The sequence below is a fragment of the Primulina tabacum genome, chromosome 10 (genome assembly GCF_025594145.1).
Source record: "Primulina tabacum isolate GXHZ01 chromosome 10, ASM2559414v2, whole genome shotgun sequence".
In the NCBI taxonomy this organism is placed as follows: domain Eukaryota; kingdom Viridiplantae; phylum Streptophyta; class Magnoliopsida; order Lamiales; family Gesneriaceae; genus Primulina; species Primulina tabacum.
In genome coordinates this window covers 29874378-29894333 of record NC_134559.1, presented here as the reverse complement: position 1 = coordinate 29894333, position 19956 = coordinate 29874378, and the positions used below count along the sequence as shown (strand labels likewise).

The following is a 19956-nucleotide window of genomic DNA, read 5'->3' as shown; positions in this document are numbered from 1 at the left end:
ATATCCCTCGAGTACGTGTGGAGCGGGCGGCGATGGACAACACGCGGCACTGCTCTCGCCCAATCAGAACCATGAAGTTAAGCGTTCTGGCGCGATGGCAGAGCTAGGATGGGTGAACTCCCTGGGAAATCCTCGTATCGCGAACGTTTACGTAAATTATGGCTATAACAGTCGAAATAATTATTTTTAATGAGTTAACCGTCTCCGGAGTAATATGCGTCATACCCTTCCACACAGCACCGGCTCACGACAACAAAAATCGCTAAATGTTCCCAGAAAATAGAAAAAAATGAGAAGAAGAAAATAGCGAATGTAAAGCAATTATTATGCCTGGGATACGATAAAATAGAACCGGAATCGAATTTCGGACTTCCTATTCAGATTTCTCGAGGAAACGGAAGCTTAACAGAAGCGGAAAATCGCAAATTAGAGGGTCCTAAAGAAGGAATTCGGCTAAGACCGTTTACAATCAAATTAGGCTACGATTTTGTCCAAATCCGACAGTGCCCGAATTACGTTGATTTCACATGTCTTATTTTGTCTCGATCGAGATTGAGATGATTTGAGCCGAAAATCATCTTTCAACAAGTAATAAAAAATAGAAAAACACGAAAAGGGTACAACACGAAAACTTCCTAGGGGGTCACCCATCCTAGTACTGTTCTCGCCCAAGCATGCTTAACTTCGGAGCTCTGATGGGATCCGGTGCATTAGTGCTGGTATGATCGCACCCGACATTGAGTGGGATGTTTATTCTTATATCCCTTGAGTACGTGTGGAGCGGGCGGCGATGGACAACATGCCGCACTGCTCTCGCCCAATCGGAACCATGAAGTTAAGCGTTCTGGCGCGATGGCAGAGCTAGGATGGGTGACGTCCCCGGGAAGTCCTCGTGTCGCGACCTTTTACGTAAATTATGACTAAAACAGTAAAAATAATTGTTTTTAATGAGTTAACCTTATCAGGAGTAATCTGCGTCATACCCTTCCGCAAAGCACCGGCTCACGACAACAAAAATCGCTAAATGTTCCCAGAAAATAAAAAAAATAAGAAGAAAAAAATAGGGAATTTAAAGCTATTATTATGCCTGGGATACGATAATATGAAACTGGTATCGAATTTCGGACTTCCTTAGTGGATTTCTCGAGGAAACAAAAGCTTAACAGAAGCGAAAAATCGCAAATTAGAGGGTCTTAGAGAAGGAATTCGGCTAAAATCTTGCCAGCTCATTGAGGAGAATGAGTCTCGTTCATTTGCCCATTTACAATCAAATTAGCCTACAATTTTGTCCAAATCAAGCAGTGCCCGAACTACGTTGATTTCACATGTCTTCTCTGGTCCTTATCGAGAGTCAGATGATTTGAGCCAAAAATTGTCTGTCAACAAGTAATCAAAAATAGAAAAACACGAAAAAGAGTGCAACACAAGGACTTCACAGGGGGTCACCCATCCAAGTACTGCTCTCGTCCAGGCACGCTTAACTTCGAAGCTTTTATGGGATCTGGTGTATTAGTGCTGGTATGATCGCACCCGACATTGAGTGGGATGTTTATTCTAATATCCCTCGAGTACGTGTGGAGCGGGCGGCGATGGACTACACGCGGCACTGCTCTCGCCCAATCAGGACCAAGAAGTTAAGCTTTCGGGCGCGATGGCAGAGCTAGGATGGGTGACAGCCCTGGGAAATCCTCGTGTCGCGACCGTTTATGTAAATTATGGCTAAAACAATCGAAAAAACTTTCATTTTTAATGAGTTAACCGTCTACGGAGTAATCTGCGTCATACCCTTCCGCACAGAACCGGCTCACGACTACAAAAATCATAATTGTTTCCAAAAAATTGAAAAAAAATAAAAATAAGAAAATAGCGAATTTAAAGCTATTATTATGCTTGAGATACGATAAAATGAAAACGGAATCGAATTTCGGATTAATGAGTCTCGTTCGTTTGCCCGTTTACAATCAAATTATGCAACAATTTTGTCCAAATCCGGCAAGTGCCCGAGCTACGTTGATTTCACGTCTTATCTGGTCCCGATCGAGATTCAGATGATTTGAGCCAAAAATCGTCTATCAACAAGTAATCAAAAATAGAAAAACACGAAAAAGGGTGCAACACGAGGACTTCCCAGGGGGTCAACCATCCTAGTACTGATCTCGCCCAAGCACGCTTAACTTCGGAGTTTGATGGGATCCGAAGTATTATTGCTGGTATGATCGCACCCGAGATTGAGTGGGATGTTTATTCTTATATGCCTCGAGTACGTGTGGAGCGGGCGGCGATGGACAACACGCCGCACTGCTCTCGCCCAATCAGAACAATGAAGTTAAGCGTTCTGGCGCGAAGGCAGAGCTAGGATGGGTGACCTCCCTGGGAAGTCCTCGTGTCGCGACCGTTTACGTAAATTATGGCTAAAACAGTCGAAATAATTGTTTTTAATGAGTTAACCGTCTCCGTAGTAATCTGCGTCATACCCTTCCGCACAGAACCGGCTCACGACAACAAAAATCGCTAAATGTTCCCGGAAAATAGAAAAAAATAAGGAAAAAAAATAGCGAATGTAAAGCTATTATTATTATTAGGAATCGAATTTCGGACTTCCTAAGCTGATTTCTCGAGGAAACGGAAGCTTAACAAAAGCGGAAAATCGCAAATTAGAGGGTCTTAGAGAAGGAATTCGGCTTAAATCTCGCCCGCTCATTGCGGAGTAATGAGTCTCGTTCGTTTGCCCGTTTACAATCAAATTAGCCTACAATTTTGTCCAAATCCAGCAGTGCTCGAGTTACGTTGATTTCACATGTCTTCTCTGGTCCTGATCGAGAATCAGATGATTTGAGCCGAAAATCGTCTGTCAACAAGTAATCAAAATAGAAAAACACGAGAAGGGGTGCAACACGAGGACTTCCCAGGGGGTCACCCATCCTAGTACTGCTCTCGCCCAAACACGCTTAACTTCGGAGTTCTGATGGGATCCGGTGCATTAGTGCTCATAAGATCGTACCCAACATTGAGTGGGATGTTTATTCTTATATCCCACGAGTACGTGTGGAGCTGGCGGCGATGGACAACACGCGGCACTGCTCTCGCCCAATCAAAACAATGAAGTTAATCGTTATTGCGTGATTGCGGATCTAGGATGGGTGACCTCCCTGGGAAGTCCCCGTGTCGCGATCGTTTACGTAAATTATGGATAAAACAGTCAAAATAATTGTTTTTAATGAGTTAACCGTCTCCGGAGTAATCTGCGTCATACCCTTCTTTACAGAACCGGCTCACGACAACAAAAATCGCTAAATGTTCCCAGAAAGTAGAAAAAAAATAAGAAGAAGAAAATAGCGAATGTAAAGCTATTATTATGCCTGTGATACGATAAAATGAAACCGGAATCGAATTTCGGACTTCCTAAGCTGATTTTTCGAGGAAACGGAAGCTTAACAGAAGTGAAAAATTGCAAATTAGAGGGTTTTAGAGAAGGAATTCGGCTAAAATATCGCCAGCTTATTGCGGAGTAATGAGTCTCGTTCGTTTTCCCGTATACAGTCAAATTAGCCTACAATTTTGTCCAAATCCGACAGTGCCCGAGCTACGTTGATTACACATGTCTTCTCTGGTCCTGATCAAGATACAGAGGATTTGAGCCGAAAATCGTCTGTCAACAAGTAATCAAAAATAGAAAAACACGAAAAAGGATGGAACACAAGACTTCCCAGGGGGTCACCCATCTTAATACTGCTCTCGCCCAAGCACGCTTAACTTCGGAGTTCTGATGGGATCCGATGCATTAGTGCTGATATGATCGCACCCAACATTGAGTGGGATGTTTATTCTTATATCCCTCGAGTACGTGTGGAGCGGGCGGCGATGGACATCACGCGGCATTGCTCTTGCCCAATCAGAACCATGAAGTTAATCGTTATGGCGCGATAACAGAGCTAGGATGTGTGACCTCCCTAGGAAGTCCTCGTGTTGCGACCGTTTACGTAAATTATGGATAAAACAGTCGAAATAATTGTTTTTAATGAGTTAACAGTCTCTTGAGTATTCTGCGTCATACCCTTCCGTACAGAACTAGCTCACGACAACAAAAATCGCTAAATGTTCCCAAAAAATAGAAAAAAAGTAAGAAGAAGAAAATAGCGAATGTAAAGCTATTATTATGCCTGGGATACGATAAAATGGAACCGGAATCGAATTTCGGACTTCCTAAGCGGATTTCTCAAGGAAACAGAAGCGGAAAATCGCAAATTAGAGGGCCTTAGAGAAGGAATTCGGCTAAAATCTCGCTAGCTCATTGCGGAGTAATGAGCCTCGTTCGTTTGCCCGTTTACAATTAAATTAGCCTACAATTTTTTCCAAATCCGGCAATGCCCGAGCTACGTTGATTACACAAGTCTTCTCTGGTCCTGATCGAGATTCAGATGATTTGAGCCGAAAATCTTCTGTCAACAAGTAATCAAAAATAGAAAAACACGAAAAGGGGTGCAACACAAGGACTTCCCAGGGGGTCACCAATCCTAGTACTGCTCTCGCCCAAGCACGCTTAACTTCGGAGTTCTGATGGGATCCGGTGCATTAGTGCTGGTATGATCGCACCCGACATTGAGTGGGATGTTTATTCTTATATCCCTCGAGTACGTGTGAAGCGGGCGGCGATGGACAACACGCGGCACTGCTCTCGCCTAATCAGAACCATGAAGTTAATCGTTATTGCGCGATGGCAGAGCTAGGATGGGTTACCTCCCTGGGAAGTCCTCGTGTCGCGACCGTTTACGTAATTTATGGATAAAACAGTCGAAATAATTGTTTTTAATGAGTTAACCGTCTCCGGAGTAATCCGCGTCATACCCTTCCGCACAGAACCGGCTCACGACAACAAAAATTGCTAAATTTTCCCAGAAAATAGAAAAAAAATAAGAATAAGAAAATAGCGAATGCAAAGCTATTATTATGCCTGAGATACGATAAAATGAAACCGGAATCGAATTTCGGACTTCCTAAGAGGATTTCTCGAGGAAACGGAAGCTTAACAGAAGTGGAAAATCGCAAATTAGAGGGTCTTAGAGAACGAATTCGGCTATGACCGTTTACAATCAAATTAGGCTACAATTTTGTACAAATCCGACAGTGCTCGAGTTACGTTGATTTCACATGTCTTATTTGGTCTCGATCGAGATTCAAATGAAACAGTCGAAATAATTGTTTTTAATGAGTTAACCGCCTCCGGAGTAATCTGAGTCATATCCTTCCGCACAGAACCGGCTCACGACAACAAAAATGCCTAAATGTTCCTAGAAAATATAAAAAATAAGAAGAAAAAAATAGCGAATGTAAAGCTATTATTATGCGTGGGATACGATAAAATGGAACCGGAATCGAATTTCGGACTTCCTAAGCGGATTTCTCGAGGAAACGGAAGCTTAACAGAAGCGAAAAATCGCAAATTAGAGGGTCTTAGAGAAGGAATTCGGCTAAAATCTCACCAGCTCATTGCAGAGTAATGAGTCTTGTTCGTTTGCCCGTTTACACTCAAATTAGCCTACAATTTTGTCCAAATCCGGCAGTGCCCTTGCTACGTTGATTTTACATGTCTTATCTGGTCCTAATCGAGAGTCAGATGATTTGAACCGAAAATCTTCTATCAACAAGTAATCAAAAATAGAAAAACAAGAAAAGAGGTGCAACACGAGGACTTCCCAGGGGGTCACCCATCCTAGTACTGCTCTCGCCCAAGCACGCTTAACTTCGGACTTCTGATGGGATCCGGTGTATTATTGCTGGTATGATCGCACCCGACATTGAGTGGGATGTTTATTCTTTTATCCCTCAAGTACGTGTGGAGCGGGCGGCGATGGACAACACGCGGCACTGTTCTCGCCCAATCAGAACCATGAAGTTAAGATTTCTGGCGCGATGGCAGAGCTAGGATGGGTGACCGCCCTGGGAAGTCCTCGTGTCGCGATCGTTTACGTAAATTATGGCTAAAACAGTCGAAAATTTTTTTATTTTTAATGAGTTAACCGTCTACGGAGTAATCTGCGTCATATCCTTCCGCACAGAACCGGATTACGACAACAAAAATCATAATTGTTTCCAGAAAATAGAAAAAAAATAAGAATAAGAAAATAGCGAATGTAAAGCTATTATTATGCTTGAGATACGATAAAATGAAATCGAAATTGAATTTCGGACTTCCTAAGCGGATTTCTCGAGGAAGTTTAACAGAAGCGGAAAATCGCAAATTAGAGGGTCTTAGAGTAGAAATTCGGCTAAAATCTCGCCACCTCATTGCGGATTAATGAGTCTCGTTCGTTTGCATGTTTTCAATCAAATTAGGAAACAATTTTTTCCAAATCCGGCAAGTACCCGAGCTACGTTGATTTCACATCTTATCTGGTAATGATCGAGAGTCAGATGATTTAAGCCGAAAATTGTCTGTCAACAAGTAATCAAAAATAGAAAAACACAAGGTGAACAGTACTGCTCTTCCCCAAGCACGCTTAACTTCGGAGTTCTGATGGGAGCCGTTGTATTAGTGCTGGTATTATCGCAACAAACATTGAGTGAGATATTTATTCTTATATCCCTCGAGTACGTGTGGAGCGGGCGGCGATGGACAACACGCGGCACTGCTCTCGCCCAATCAGAACAATGAAGTTAAGCGTTCTGGCGCGATAGCAGAGCGAGGATGGGTGACCTCCCCTGGAAGTCCTCGTGTCGCGACCATTTACGTAAATTATGGTTAAAACAGTCGAAATAATTGTTTTTTATGAGTTAACCGTCTCCGGAGTAATCTGCGTCATACACTTCCGCACATAACCGGCTCACGACAACAAAAATCGCTAAATGTTCCCAGAAAATAGAAAAAAATAAGAATAAGAAAATAACGAATCTAAAGCTATTATTATGCCTGGGATACGATAAAATGAAACCGGAATCGAATTTTAGACTTCGTAAGCGGATTTTTCGAGGAAACGGAAGCTTAACAGAAGCGGAAAATCGCAAATTAGATGGTCTTAGAGAAGGTATTCGGCTAAAATCTCGTCAGCTCATTGCGGAGGAATGAGTCTCGTTCGTTTGCCCGTTTACACTCAAATTAGCCTACAATTTTGTCCAAATCCGGCAGTGCCTGAGCTACGTTGATTTCACATGTCTTCTCTGGTCCTGATCGAGATTCAGATGATTTGAGCCAAAAATCGTCTGTCAACAGGTAATCAAAAATAAAAAAACACGAAAAGGGGTGCTGCAATTATTATGCTTGGGATACGATAAAATAGAACCGGAATCGAATTTCGGACTTCCTTAACGGATTTCTCGAGGAAAAGGAAGCTTAACAGAAGCGAAAAATCGCAAATTAGAGGGTCTTAGAGAAGGAATTCGGCTAAAATCTCGCCAGCTCTTTTCGGAGTAACCAGTCTCGTTCGTTTGCCCGTTTACAATCAAATTAGCCTACAATTTTATCCAAATCCGGCAATGCTCGAGCTACGTTGCTTTCACAAGTCTTATCTGCTCCCGATCGAGATTCGGAAGATTTGAGCCGAAAATCGACTTTCAACAAGTAATCAAAAATAGAAATACATGAAAAGGGGTGCAACTCGAGGACTTCCCATGGGGTCACCCATTAGTGCTGGTATGATCGCACCCGACATTTAGTGGGATGTTTATTCTTATATCCTTCGAGTACGTGTGGAGCGGGCGGCGATGGACAACGGGCGGCACTGCTCTCGACCAATCAGAACCTTGAAGTTTAGCGTTCTAGCACGATGGCAGAGCTAGGATGGGTGACCTCCCTGGGAAGTCCTCGTGTCAGTCGTACATTATGGATAAAACAGTCGAAATAATTGTTTTTAATGAGTTAACCGTCTCCGGAGTAATCGTCGTAATACCCTTCTGCTTAGAACCGGCTCACGACAACAAAAATTGCTAAATGTTCCCAGAAAATAGAAAAAAAATAAGAAGAAGAAAATAGCGAATGTAAAGCTATTTTTATGATTGGGATACGATAAAAAGGAACCGGAATCAAATTTCGGACTTCCTAAGCGGATATCTCGAGGAAACGAAAACTTAACAGGAGCGTAAAATCGCAAATTAGAGAGTTTTAGAGAAGAAATTCGGCTAAAATCACGCCATCTCATTGCGGAGGAATGAATCTCGTTCGTTTGCCCGTTTACAATTAAATTAGGCTACAATTTTGTCCAAATCTGTCAATGCCCGAGCTACGTTGATTTCACACGAGGACTTCCCAGGGGGCCACCCATCCTAGTACTGCTCTCGCCCAAGCACGTTTAACTTCGGAGTTTTGATGGGATCCGGTGCATTAGTGCTGGTATGATCGCACCCGACATTGAGTGGGATTTTTATTCTTATATCCTCGAGTACGTGTGGAGCGGACGGCGATGGACAACACGCGGCACTGCTCTCGCCCAATCAGAACCATGAAGTTATGCGTTCTGGCGCGATGGCAGAGCTAACCGTCTCCGTACGTAATGCCCTTCCGCACAGAACCGGCTTACGACAACAAAAATCGCTAAATGTTCCCAGAAAATAGAAAAAAAAAATAAGAAGAAGAAAATAGCAAATGTAAAGCTATTATTATGCCAGAGAGACGATAAAATGGAACCGGAATCGAATTTCGAACTTCCTAAGCGGATTTCTCGAGGAAACGGAATCTTAACAGAAGCGGAAAATCGCAAATTAGAGGGTCATAGAGAAGGAATTCGGCTAAAATCTCGCCAGCTCGTTGCGGAGTAATGAGTCTCGTTCGTTTGCCCGTTTACAATCAAATTAGGCTACAATTTTGTCCAAATCCCGCAGTGACCGAGCTACTGTTATTTCACATGTCTTATCTGGTCTCGATCGAGATTCAGATGATTTGAGCCGAAAATCGTCTGTCAACAAGTAATCAATCAAAAATAGAAAAACACAAAAAGAGATGCAACACCAGGACTTCCCAGGGGGTCGGTCACCCATCCTAGTACTGCTCTCGCCCGAGCACGCTTAACTTCGAAGTTCTGATGGGATCCGGTGCATTAGTGCTAGAATGATAGCAATGACTTTGAGTGGGATGTTTATTCTTATATCCCTCGACTACGTGTGGAGTGGGCGGCGATGGGCAACACGCGGCACTGCTCTTGCCCAATCAGAACCATGAAGTTAAGCGGTCTGGCGCGATGGCAGAGCTAGGATGTGTGACCTCCCTGGGAAGTCCTTGTGTCGCGATCGTTTACGTATATTATGGATAAAACAGTCGAAATAATTGTTTTTAATGAGTTAACCGTCTACGGAGTAATCTACGTAATACCCTTCCGCTCAGAACAGGCTCACGACAACAAAAATCGCCAAATGTGCCCAGAAAATACAAAAAAAATAAGAAGAAGAAAATAGGGAATGTAAAGCTATTATTATGCTTGGGATACGATAAAATGGAACCAGAATCGAATTTCAGACTTCCTAAGCGGATTTCTCGAGGAAACGGAAGCTTAACAGAAGCGGAAATTCGCAAATTAGAGGGTCTTAGAGAAGGAATTCGGCTAAAATCTCGCCAGCTCATTGCGTAGAATGAGTCTCGTTCTTTTGCCCGTTTACAATCAAATTAACCTACAATTTTGTCCAAATCCTGCAGTGCTCGAGCTGCGTTGATTTCACATGTCTTATCTGGTCCCGAAAAAGATTCAGATTATTAGAGCCGAAAATCGTCTGTCAACAAGTAATCAACAAAAGAAAAACACTAAAAAGGGAGCAACACGAGGACTTCCCAGTGGGTCACCCATCCTAGTATAGCTCTCGCCCAAGCACGCTTAACTTCGTAGTTCTGATGGGATCCGGTGAATTAGTGATGGTATGATCGCACCCGACATTGAGAGGGATGTTTATTCTTATATCCCTCGAGGTACTGATCTCGCCCAATCAGAACTATGAAGTTAAGCGTTCTTCGCGATGTCAGAGCTAGGATGGGTGACTTCCTTGGGAAGTACTCGTGTCGTGACCGTTTACGTAAATTATAGAGAAAACAGTCGAAATAATTGTTTTAATGAGTTAACCGTCTCCGGAATAATCTGCGTCATACCCTTCCGCACAGAACCGGCTCACAACAACAAAAATTGCTAAATGTTTCCAGAAAATATAAAAAAAATTAAGAAGAAGAAAATAGCGAATGTAAAACTATTATTATGCCTGGGATACGATAAAATGGAACCGGAATCAAATTTCGAACTTCCTAAGCGGATTTATCGAGGAAACAGACGCTTAATAGAAGCGGAAAATCGCAAATTAGAGGGTCTTAGAGAAGGAATTCAACTAAAATCTCGTCACCTCGTTGCGGAGTAATGAGTCTCGTTCGTTTGCCCGTTTACAATCAAATTAGGCTACAATTTTGTTCTAATCCGGCAGTGCCCGAGCTACGTTGATTTCACATGTCTTATCTGATCTCGATCGAGATTCATATGATTTGAGCCGAAAATCGCATGTCAACAAGTAATCAAATATAGAAAAACACGAAAAGGGGTGCAACACGAGGACTTCCCAGGGGGTCAACCATCCTAGTACTGCTCTCGCCCAAGCACGCTTAACTTCGGAGTTCTTATGGGATCCGATGCATTAGTGCTGGTATGATCGCACCCGAATTGAGTGGGATGTTATTCTTATATCCCTCGAGTACGTGTGGAGTGGGCGGCGATGGGCAACACGCGGCACTGCTCTTGCCCAATCAGAACCATGAAGTTAAGCGTTCTGGCTCGATGGCAGAGCTAGGATGTGTGACCTCCCTAGGAAGTCCTTGTGTCGCGATCGTTTACGTACATTATGGATAAAACAGTCGAAATAATTGTTTTTAATGAGGTAACCTTCTACGGAGTAATCTACGTAATACCCTTCCGCTCAGAACAGGCTCACGACAACAAAAATCGCCAAATGTTCCAAGAAAATACAAAAAAAATAAGAAGAAGAAAATAGGGAATGTAAAGCTATTATTATGCTTGGGATACGATAAAATGGAACCAGAATCAAATTTCGGACTTCCTAAGCGGATTTCTCGAGGACACGGAAGCTTAACAGAAGCGGAAAATCGCAAATTAGAGGGTCTTAGAGAAGGAATTCGGCTAAAATCTCGCCAGCTCATTGCGTAGAATGAGTCTCGTTCTTTTGCCCGTTTACAATCAAATTAACCTACAATTTTGTCCAAATCCGGCAGTGCCCGAGCTGCGTTTATTTCACATGTCTTATCTTGTCCCGAAAAAGATTCAGATTATTTGAGCCGAAAATCGTCTGTCAACAAGTAATCAACAAAAGAAAAACACTAAAAAGGGTGCAAAATGAGGACTTCCCAGGTGGTCACCCATCCTAGTATAGCTCTCGCCCAAGCACGCTTAACTTCGGAGTTCTGATGGGATCCGGTGAATTAATGATGGTATGATCGCACCCGACATTGAGAGGGATGTTTATTCTTATATCCCCCGAGGTACTGATCTCGCCCAATCAGAACCATGAAGTTAAGCGTTCTTGCGCGATGTCAGAGCTAGGATGGGTGACTTCCTTGGGAAGTTCTCGTGTCGTGACCGTTTACGTAAATTATAGAGAAAACAGTCGAAATAATTGTTTTTAATGAGTTAACCGTCTCCGGAATAATCTGCGTCATACCCTTCCGCACAGAACCGGCTCACAACAACAAAAATTGCTAAATGTTCCCAGAAAATAAAAAAATAATTAAGAAGAAGAAAATAGCGAATAGAAAGTTATTTATATTCCTAGGATACGATAAAATGGAACCTGAATCGAATTTCGGACTTCCTAAGCGGATTTATCGAGGAAACAGACGCTTAAGAGAAGCGGAAAATCGCAAATTAGAGGGTCTTAGAGAAGGAATTCAACTAAAATCTCGTCACCTCGTTGCGGAGTAATGAGTCTCGTTCGTTTGCCCGTTTACAATCAAGTTAGGTTACAATTTTGTCCAAATCCGGCAGTGCCCGAGCTACGTTGATTTCACGTCTTATCTGGTCCCGATCGAGATTCAGATGATTTGAGACGAAAATCATCTGTCAACAAGTAATCAAAAATAGAAAAACACGAAAAGAGGTGCAACACGAGGACTTCTCAGGGAGTCACCCATCCTAGTACTGGTCTCGCCCAAGCACGCTTAACTTCGTAGTTATGATGGGATTCGGAGCATTAGTGCTTGTATGATCACACCCGACATTGAGTGGGATTTTTATTCTTATATGCCTAGCGTACGTGTGGAGCGGGCAGCGATGGACAACACGCGGCACTACTCTCGCCCAATCAGAACCTTGAAGTTAAGCGTTCTGGCGCGAAGGCAGAACTAGGATGGGTGACCTCCTTGGGAAGTCCTCGTGTCGCGATTGTTTACATAAATTATGGATAAAACAATCGAAATAATTGTTTTTGATGAGTTAACCGTCTCCGGAGTAATCTGCGTCATACCCTTCCGCACAGAACCGGCTCACGACAACAAAAATCGATAAATGTTCCCAGAAAATAGGAAAAAAATAAGAAGAAGAAAATAGCGAATGTAAAGCTATTATTATGCCTGAGATACGATAAAATGGAACCAGAATCAAATTTCGGACTTCCTTAGCGGATTTCTCGAGGAAACAGAAGCTTAAAAGAAGCGGAAAATCGCAAATTAGAGGGTCTAAGAGAAGGAATTCAGCTAAAATCTCGCCAGCTCATTGCGGAATAATGAGTCTCGTTCGTTTGCCCGTTTACAATCAAATTAGGCTACAATTTTTCCAAATCCGGCAGTGCCCGAGCAACGTTGATTTCACTTGTCTTATCTGGTCCCAATCGAGATTCAGATGATTTGAGCCGAAAATCGTCTGTCAACAAGTAATCAAAAATAGAAAAACACGAAAAGAGGTGCAACACGAGGACTTCCATGGGGGTCACCCACCCTAGTACTGCTCTCGCCCAAGCACGCTTTACATCGGAGTTCTGATGGGATCCGGTGCATTAGTGCTGGTATGATCGCACCGGACATTGAGTGGATGTTTATTCTTATATCCCTCGAGTACGTGTGGAGCGGGCGGCGATGGAAAATACGGGGCACTGCTCTCGCCCAATCAGAACCAAGAAGTTAAGCGTTCTGGCGCGATGGTAGAGCTAGGATGGGTGACATCCCTGGAAAGTCCTTGTGTCGCGACGGTTTACGTAAATTATGGCTAAAACAGTTGAAATAATTGTTTTTAATGTGTTAACCGTCTGCAGAGTAATCTGCGTCATATCCTTCTGCCCAGAACCGGCTCACGACAACAAAAATCTCTAAATGTTCCCAGAAAATAGGAAAAAAATAAGAAGGAAATAGCGAATGTAAAGCTATAATTAATCCTGAGATACGATAAAGTGGAACCGGAATCGAATTTCGAACTTCCTAAGCGGATCTCTCGAGGAAACGAAAGCTTAACAGAAGCAGTATATCGCAAATTAGAGGGTCTTAGAGAAGGAATTCGGCTAAAATATCGCCATCTCATTGAGTCTCGTTCGTTTGCCCGTTTACAATCAAATTAGCCTACAATTTTGTCCAAATCCGGCAGTGCCCGAGCTACGTTGATTTCACATGTCTTATCTGGTCCCGATCGAGATTCAGATTATTTGAGCCGAAAATCATCTGTCAACAAGTAATCAAAAATAGAAAAACACGAAAAGGGGAGCAACACGAGGACTTACCAGGGGGTCACCCATCTTAGTACTGGTCTCGCCCAAGCACGCTTAACTTCGGAGTTCTGATGGGATCCGGTGCATTAGTGCTGGTAGGATCGCACCCCACATTGAGTGGGATTTTTATTCTTTTATGCCTCGCGTACGTGTGGAGCGGGCGGCGATGGACAACACGCGGCACTGCTCTCGCCCAAATGAGCCATGAAGTTAAGCATTCTGGCGCGATGGCAGAGCTAGGATGGGTGACCTCCCTGGGAAGACCTCGTGTCGCGACCGTTTACATAAATTATGGATAAAACATTCGAAATAATTGTTTTTAATGAGTTAACCATCTCCGGAGTAATCTGGGTCATACCCTTCCGCACAGAACCGGCTCACGACAACAAACATCTCTAAATGTTCTCAGAAAATAGAAAAAAACCAGAAGAAGAAAATAGCGAATGTAAAGCTTTTATTATGCCTGGGATACGATAAAGTGGAACCGAAATCGAATTTCGAACTTCCTAAGCGGATTTCTCGAGGAAACGGAAGTTAACAGAAGCGGAAAATCGCAAATTAGAGGGCCTTAGAGAAGGAATTCGGCTAAAATCTCGCCAGCTCTTTGCGGAGTAATGAGTCTCGTTCGTTTGCCCGTTTACAATCAAATTAGGCTACAATTTTGTCCAAATCCGACAGTGTCCGACCTACGTTGATTTCACATGTGTTATCTTTTCCCGATCGAGATTCAGATTATTTGAGCCGAAAATCGTCTGTCAACAAGTAATCAAAAATAGAAAAACACGAAAAGGGGTGCAACACGAGGAGTTCCCTGGGGGTCAACTATCCTAGTACTGGTCTCGCCCAAGCACGCTTAACTTCGGAGTTCTGATGGGATCCGGTGCATTAATGCTGGTATGATCGCACCCCACATTGAGTGGGATTTTTATTCTTATATGCCTCACGTACGTGTGGAGCGGGCGGAGATGGACAACACGTGGCACTGCTCCCGCCCAATCAGAACCATGAAGTTAAGCATTCTGGCGCGATGGCAGAGCTAGGATGGGTGACCTCCCTGGGAAGACCTCTTGTCGCGACCGTTTACATAAATTATGGATAAAACATTCGAAATAATTGTTTTTAATGAGTTAACCGTCTCCGGAGTAATCTGCGTCATACCCTTCCGCACAGAACCGGCTCACGACAACAAAAATCGCTAAATGTTCCCAGAAAATAGGAAAAAAATAAGAAGAAGAAAATAGCGAATGTAAAGCTTTTCTTATGCATGGGTTGCGATAAAGTGGAACCGAAATCAAATTTCGAACTTCCTAAGCGGATTTCTCGAGAAAACGGAAGGTTAACAGAAGTGGAAAATCGCAAATTAGAGGGTCTTAGAGAAGGAATTTGGTTAAAATCTCGCAAGCTCATTGCGGAGTAATGAGTCTCGTTCGTTTGCCCGTTTACAATCAAATTAGGCTACAATTTTGTCCGAATCCGGCAGTGCCCGAGCTACGTTGATTTCACATGTCTTATCAGGTCGCGATAGAGATTCAGATTATTTGAGCCAAAAATCGTCTGTCAACAAGTAATCAAAAATAGAAAAACACGAAAAGGGGTGCAACACGAGGAGTTCCCTGGGGGTCACCTATCCTAGTACTGGTCTCGCCCAAGCACGCTTAACTTCGGAGTTCTGATGAGATCCGGTGCATTAGTGCTGGTATGATCGCACCCCACATTGAGTGGGATTTTTATTCTTATATGCCTCGCGTACGTGTGGAGCGGGCAGAGATGGACAACACGCGGCACTGCTCTCGCCCAATCAGAACCATGAAGTTAAGCATTCTGGCGCGATGGAAGAGCTAGGATGGGTGACCTCCTTGGGAAGACCTCGTGTCGCGATCGTTTACATAAATTATGGATAAAACATTCGAAATAAATGTTTTTAATGAGTTAACCGTCTCCGGAGTAATCTGCGTCATACCCTTCCGCACAGAACCGGCTCACGACAACAAAAATCGCTAAGTATTCCCATAAAGTAGAAAAAAATAAGAAGAGGAAAATAGCGAATGTAAAGCTATTATTATGCCTGGGATAAAATAAAATGGAACCGGAATCAATTTCGGACTTCCTAAGCGGATTTCTCGAGGAAACGAAAGCTTAACAGAAGCGGAAAATCGCAAATTAGAGGGTTTTAGAGAAGAAATTCGGCTAAAATCTCGCCAGCTCATTGCGCAGTAATAAGCCTCGTTCGTTTGCCCGTTTACAACCAAATTAGGCTACAATTTTGTCCAAATCCGGCAATGTTCGAGCTACGTTTATTTCACATGTCTTATCTGGTCCCGATCGAGATTCAAGTGATTTGAGCCGAAAATCATCTGTCAACAAGTAATCAAAAATAGAAAAACACGAAAAAGGGTGCAACACGAGGACTTCCCAGGGGGTCAACCATCCTAGTACTGCTCTCGCCCAAGCACGCTTAACTTCGGAGTTCTGATGGGATCCGATGCATTAGTGCTGGTATGATCGCACCCCACATTGAGTGGGATTTTTATTCTTATATGCCTTGCGTACGTGTGGAGCGGGCGGCGATGGACAACACGCGGCACTGCTCTCGCCCAAATGAGCCATGAAGTTAAGCATTCTGGCGCGATGGCAGAGCTAGGATGGGTGACCTCCCTGGGAAGAACTCGTGTCGCGACCGTTTACATAAATTTTGGATAAAACATTCGAAATAATTGTTTTTAATGAGTTAACCGTCTCCGGAGTAATCTGGGTCATACCCTTCCGCACAGAAACGGCTCACGACAACAAACATCTCTAAATGTTCCCAGAAAATAGGAAAAAAATAAGAAGAAGAAACTAGCGAATGTAAAGCTTTTATTATGCCTGGGATACGATAAAGTGGAACCGAAATCGAATTTCGAACTTCCTAAGCGGATTTCTCGAGGAAACGGAAGTTAACAGAAGCGGAAAATCGCAAATTAAAGGGCCTTAAAGAAGGAATTCGGCTAAAATCTCGCCAGCTCATTGCGGAGCAATGAGTCTCGTTCGTTTGCCCGTTTACAATCGAATTAGGCTACAATTTTGTCCAAATCCGGAAGTGTCCGACCTACGTTGATTTCACATGTCTTATCTAGTCCCGATCGAGATTCAGATTATTTGAGCCGAAAATCGTCTGTCAACAACTAATCAAAAATAGAAAAACACGAAAAGGGGTGCAACACGAGGAGTTCCTTGGGGGTCACCTATCCTAGTACTGGTCTCGCCCAAGCACGCTTAACTTCGGAGTTCTGATGGGATCCGGTGCATTAGTGATGGTATGATCGCACCCCACATTGAGTGGGATTTTTATTCTTATATGCCTCGCGTACGTGTGGAGCGTGCAGAGATGGACAACACGCGGCACTGCTCCCGCCCAATCAGAACCATGAAGTTAAGCATTCTGGCGCGATGGCAGAGCTAGGAAGGGTGACCTCCCTGGGAAGACCTCGTGTCGCGACCGTTTACATAAATTATGGATAAAACATTCGAAATAATTGTTTTTAATGAGTTAACCGTCTCCGGAGTAATCTGCGTCATACCCTTCAGCACAGAACCGGCTCACGACAACAAAAATCGCTAAATGTTCCCAGAAAATAGGAAAAAAATAAGAAGAAGAAAATAGCGAATGTAAAGCTTTTCTTATGCATGGGTTGCGATAAAGTTGAACCGAAATCAAATTTCGAACTTCCTAAGCGGATTTCTCGACGAAACGGAAAGTTAACAGAAGTGAAAAATCGCAAATTAGAGGGTCTTAGAGAAGGAATTTTGTTAAAATCTCGCAAGCTCATTGCGGAGTAATGAGTCTCGTTCGTTTGCCCGTTTACAATCAAATTAGGCTACAATTTTGTCCGAATCCGGCAGTGCCCGAGCTACGTTGATTTCACATGTCTTATCAGGTCCCGATCGAGATTCAGATTATTTGAGCCAAAAATCATCTGTCAACAAGTAATCAAAAATAGAAAAACACGACAAGGGGTGCAACACGAGGAGTTCTCTGGGGGTCACCTATCCTAGTACTAGTCTCGCCCAAGCACGCTTAACTTCGGAGTTCTGATGGGATCCGGTGCATTAGTGCTGGTATGATCGCACCCCACATTGAGTGGGATTTTTATTCTTATATGCCTCGCGTACGTGTGGAGCGGGCGGAGATGGACAACACGCGGCACTGCTCTCGCCCAATCAGAACCATGAAGTTAAGCATTCTGGCGCGATGGCAGAGCTAGGATGGGTGACCTCCCTGGGAAGACCTCGTGTCGCGACCGTTTACATAAATTATGGATAAAACATTCGAAATAATTTTTTTTAATGAGTTAACCGTCTCTGGAGTAATCTGCGTCATACCCTTCCGCACAGAACCGGCTCACGACAACAAAAATCGCTAAGTATTCCAAGAAAACAGAAAAAAATAAGAAGAGGAAAATAGCGAATGTAAAGCTATTATTATGCATGGGATAAAATAAAATGGAACCGGAATCAATTTCGGACTTCCTAAGCGGATTTCTCGAGGAAACAAAAGCTTAACAGAAGCGGAAAATCGCAAATTAGAGGGTTCTAGAGAAGAAATTCGGCTAAAATCTCGCCAGCTCATTGCGGAGTAATAAGTCTCGTTCGTTTGCTCGTTTACAACCAAATTAGGCTACAATTTTGTCCAAATCTGGCAATGTTCGAGCTACGTTGATTTCACATGTCTTAGCTTGTCCCGATTGAGATTCAAGTGATTTGAGCCGAAAATCATCTGTCAACAAGTAATCAAAAATAGAAAAACACGAAAAAGGGTGCAACACGAGGATTTCCCAGGGGGTCACCCATCCTAGTACAGCTCTCGCCCAAGCAAGCTTAACTTCGGAGTTCTGATGGGATCTGCTGCATTAGTGCGGGAATGATCGCACCCGACATTGAGTGGGATGTTTTTTCTTATATCCCTCGAGTACGTGTGGAGCGGGCGGCGATGGACAACACGCGGCACTGCTCTCGCCCAATCAGAACCATGAAGTTAAGCGTTCTGGCACGATGGCAGAGCTAGGATGGGTGACCTCCCTGGGAAGACCTCGTGTCGCGACCGTTTACATAAATTATGGATAAAACATTCGAAATAATTGTTTTTAATGAGTTACCCGTCTCCGGAGTAATCTGGGTCATACCCTTCCGCACAGACCGGCTCACGACAACAATCGCTAAATGTTCCCAGAAAATAGGAAAAAAATAAAAGAAGAAAAATAGCGAATGTAAAGCTTTTATTATGCCTGGGATACGATAAAGTGGAACCGAAATCGAATTTCGAACTTCCTAAGCGGATTTATCGAGGAAACGGAAGTTAACAGAAGCGGAAAATCGCAAATTAGCGGGCCTTAGAGAAGGAATTCGGCTAAAATCTCGTCAACTTATTGCGGAGCAATGAGTCTTGTTCGTTTGCCCGTTTACAATCAAATTAGGCTACAATTTTGTCCAAATCCGGCAGTGTCCGACCTACGTTGATTTCACATGTCTTATCTAGTCCCGATCGAGATTCAGATTATTTGAGCCGAAAATCGTCTGTCAACAAGTAATCAAAAATAGAAAAACACGAAAAGGGGTGCAACACGAGGAGTACCCTAGGGGTCACCTATCCTAGTACTGGTCTCGCCCAAGCACGCTTAACTTCGGAGTTCTGATGGGATCCGGTGCATTAGTGATGGTATGATCGCACCCCACATTGAGTGGGATTTTTATTCTTATATTCCTCGCGTACGTGTGGAGCAGACAGAGATGGACAACACGCGGCACTGCTCTCGCCTAATCAGAACCTTGATGTTAAGCGTTCTGGTGCAATGGGAGAGCTAGGATGGGTAACCTCCCTGGGAAGTACTCGTGTCACGACCGTTTACGTAAATTATGGATAAAACAGTCGAAATAATTGTTTTTAATGAGTTAAACGTCTCCGGAGTAATCTACGTAATACCCTTCTGCATAGAACCGGCTCACGACAACAAATATCGCTAAGTATTCCCAGAAAACAGAAAAAAAATAAGAAGAAGAAAATAGCGAATGTAAAGCTATTATTATGCTTGGGATAAAATAAAATGGAACCGGAATCAATTTCGGACTTCCTAAGCGGATTTCTCGAGGAAACTAAAGCTTAACAGAAGCAAAAAATCGCAAATTAGAGGGTTTTAGAGAAGAAATTCGGCTAAAATCTCGCCAGCTCATTGCGGAGTAAAAAGTCTCGTTCGTTTGCCTGTTTACAATCAAATTAGGCTACAATTTTGTCCAAATCCGGCAATGTTCGAGCTACGT

General features: G+C 43.3%; 19 non-coding genes and 3 pseudogenes across 19 annotated transcripts; all 22 read right to left on the bottom strand.

The window, feature by feature from the left end:
• Window positions 1-614: 614 nt before the first annotated feature.
• Window positions 615-733, bottom strand: LOC142517066 (5S ribosomal RNA). The gene has a single exon (XR_012812827.1). It is a non-coding gene; the product is annotated as a 5S ribosomal RNA (ribosomal RNA).
• Window positions 734-1413: 680 nt separating this feature from the next.
• Window positions 1414-1532, bottom strand: LOC142509955 (5S ribosomal RNA). The gene has a single exon (XR_012808100.1). It is a non-coding gene; the product is annotated as a 5S ribosomal RNA (ribosomal RNA).
• Window positions 1533-2106: 574 nt separating this feature from the next.
• LOC142509371 (5S ribosomal RNA) lies at window positions 2107-2224 on the bottom strand. The gene has a single exon (XR_012807548.1). It is a non-coding gene; the product is annotated as a 5S ribosomal RNA (ribosomal RNA).
• A 660-nt stretch (window positions 2225-2884) lies between these two features.
• LOC142507020 (5S ribosomal RNA) lies at window positions 2885-3003 on the bottom strand. Its single transcript, XR_012805288.1, has one exon. It is a non-coding gene; the product is annotated as a 5S ribosomal RNA (ribosomal RNA).
• Window positions 3004-3686: 683 nt separating this feature from the next.
• On the bottom strand, window positions 3687-3804 carry LOC142508605 (5S ribosomal RNA). Its single transcript, XR_012806812.1, has one exon. It is a non-coding gene; the product is annotated as a 5S ribosomal RNA (ribosomal RNA).
• A 672-nt stretch (window positions 3805-4476) lies between these two features.
• Window positions 4477-4595, bottom strand: LOC142513466 (5S ribosomal RNA). The gene has a single exon (XR_012809411.1). It is a non-coding gene; the product is annotated as a 5S ribosomal RNA (ribosomal RNA).
• A 1077-nt stretch (window positions 4596-5672) lies between these two features.
• On the bottom strand, window positions 5673-5791 carry LOC142514958 (5S ribosomal RNA). The gene has a single exon (XR_012810828.1). It is a non-coding gene; the product is annotated as a 5S ribosomal RNA (ribosomal RNA).
• Window positions 5792-8219: 2428 nt separating this feature from the next.
• LOC142510874 (5S ribosomal RNA) lies at window positions 8220-8337 on the bottom strand (annotated as a pseudogene).
• A 589-nt stretch (window positions 8338-8926) lies between these two features.
• Window positions 8927-9049, bottom strand: LOC142512172 (5S ribosomal RNA; annotated as a pseudogene).
• A 681-nt stretch (window positions 9050-9730) lies between these two features.
• Window positions 9731-9849, bottom strand: LOC142510223 (5S ribosomal RNA). Its single transcript, XR_012808348.1, has one exon. It is a non-coding gene; the product is annotated as a 5S ribosomal RNA (ribosomal RNA).
• Window positions 9850-10497: 648 nt separating this feature from the next.
• LOC142513643 (5S ribosomal RNA) lies at window positions 10498-10616 on the bottom strand. Its single transcript, XR_012809579.1, has one exon. It is a non-coding gene; the product is annotated as a 5S ribosomal RNA (ribosomal RNA).
• A 680-nt stretch (window positions 10617-11296) lies between these two features.
• Window positions 11297-11415, bottom strand: LOC142509224 (5S ribosomal RNA). Its single transcript, XR_012807409.1, has one exon. It is a non-coding gene; the product is annotated as a 5S ribosomal RNA (ribosomal RNA).
• A 648-nt stretch (window positions 11416-12063) lies between these two features.
• On the bottom strand, window positions 12064-12182 carry LOC142511460 (5S ribosomal RNA; annotated as a pseudogene).
• A 682-nt stretch (window positions 12183-12864) lies between these two features.
• Window positions 12865-12983, bottom strand: LOC142516587 (5S ribosomal RNA). The gene has a single exon (XR_012812374.1). It is a non-coding gene; the product is annotated as a 5S ribosomal RNA (ribosomal RNA).
• A 669-nt stretch (window positions 12984-13652) lies between these two features.
• Window positions 13653-13771, bottom strand: LOC142516219 (5S ribosomal RNA). The gene has a single exon (XR_012812025.1). It is a non-coding gene; the product is annotated as a 5S ribosomal RNA (ribosomal RNA).
• Window positions 13772-14451: 680 nt separating this feature from the next.
• Window positions 14452-14570, bottom strand: LOC142515747 (5S ribosomal RNA). Its single transcript, XR_012811575.1, has one exon. It is a non-coding gene; the product is annotated as a 5S ribosomal RNA (ribosomal RNA).
• A 683-nt stretch (window positions 14571-15253) lies between these two features.
• On the bottom strand, window positions 15254-15372 carry LOC142514520 (5S ribosomal RNA). Its single transcript, XR_012810410.1, has one exon. It is a non-coding gene; the product is annotated as a 5S ribosomal RNA (ribosomal RNA).
• A 681-nt stretch (window positions 15373-16053) lies between these two features.
• Window positions 16054-16172, bottom strand: LOC142513253 (5S ribosomal RNA). The gene has a single exon (XR_012809210.1). It is a non-coding gene; the product is annotated as a 5S ribosomal RNA (ribosomal RNA).
• A 681-nt stretch (window positions 16173-16853) lies between these two features.
• LOC142517210 (5S ribosomal RNA) lies at window positions 16854-16972 on the bottom strand. The gene has a single exon (XR_012812968.1). It is a non-coding gene; the product is annotated as a 5S ribosomal RNA (ribosomal RNA).
• A 683-nt stretch (window positions 16973-17655) lies between these two features.
• On the bottom strand, window positions 17656-17774 carry LOC142513450 (5S ribosomal RNA). Its single transcript, XR_012809396.1, has one exon. It is a non-coding gene; the product is annotated as a 5S ribosomal RNA (ribosomal RNA).
• A 681-nt stretch (window positions 17775-18455) lies between these two features.
• LOC142507539 (5S ribosomal RNA) lies at window positions 18456-18574 on the bottom strand. The gene has a single exon (XR_012805794.1). It is a non-coding gene; the product is annotated as a 5S ribosomal RNA (ribosomal RNA).
• A 678-nt stretch (window positions 18575-19252) lies between these two features.
• LOC142507128 (5S ribosomal RNA) lies at window positions 19253-19371 on the bottom strand. Its single transcript, XR_012805391.1, has one exon. It is a non-coding gene; the product is annotated as a 5S ribosomal RNA (ribosomal RNA).
• Between the last annotated feature and the right edge of the window lie 585 nt (window positions 19372-19956).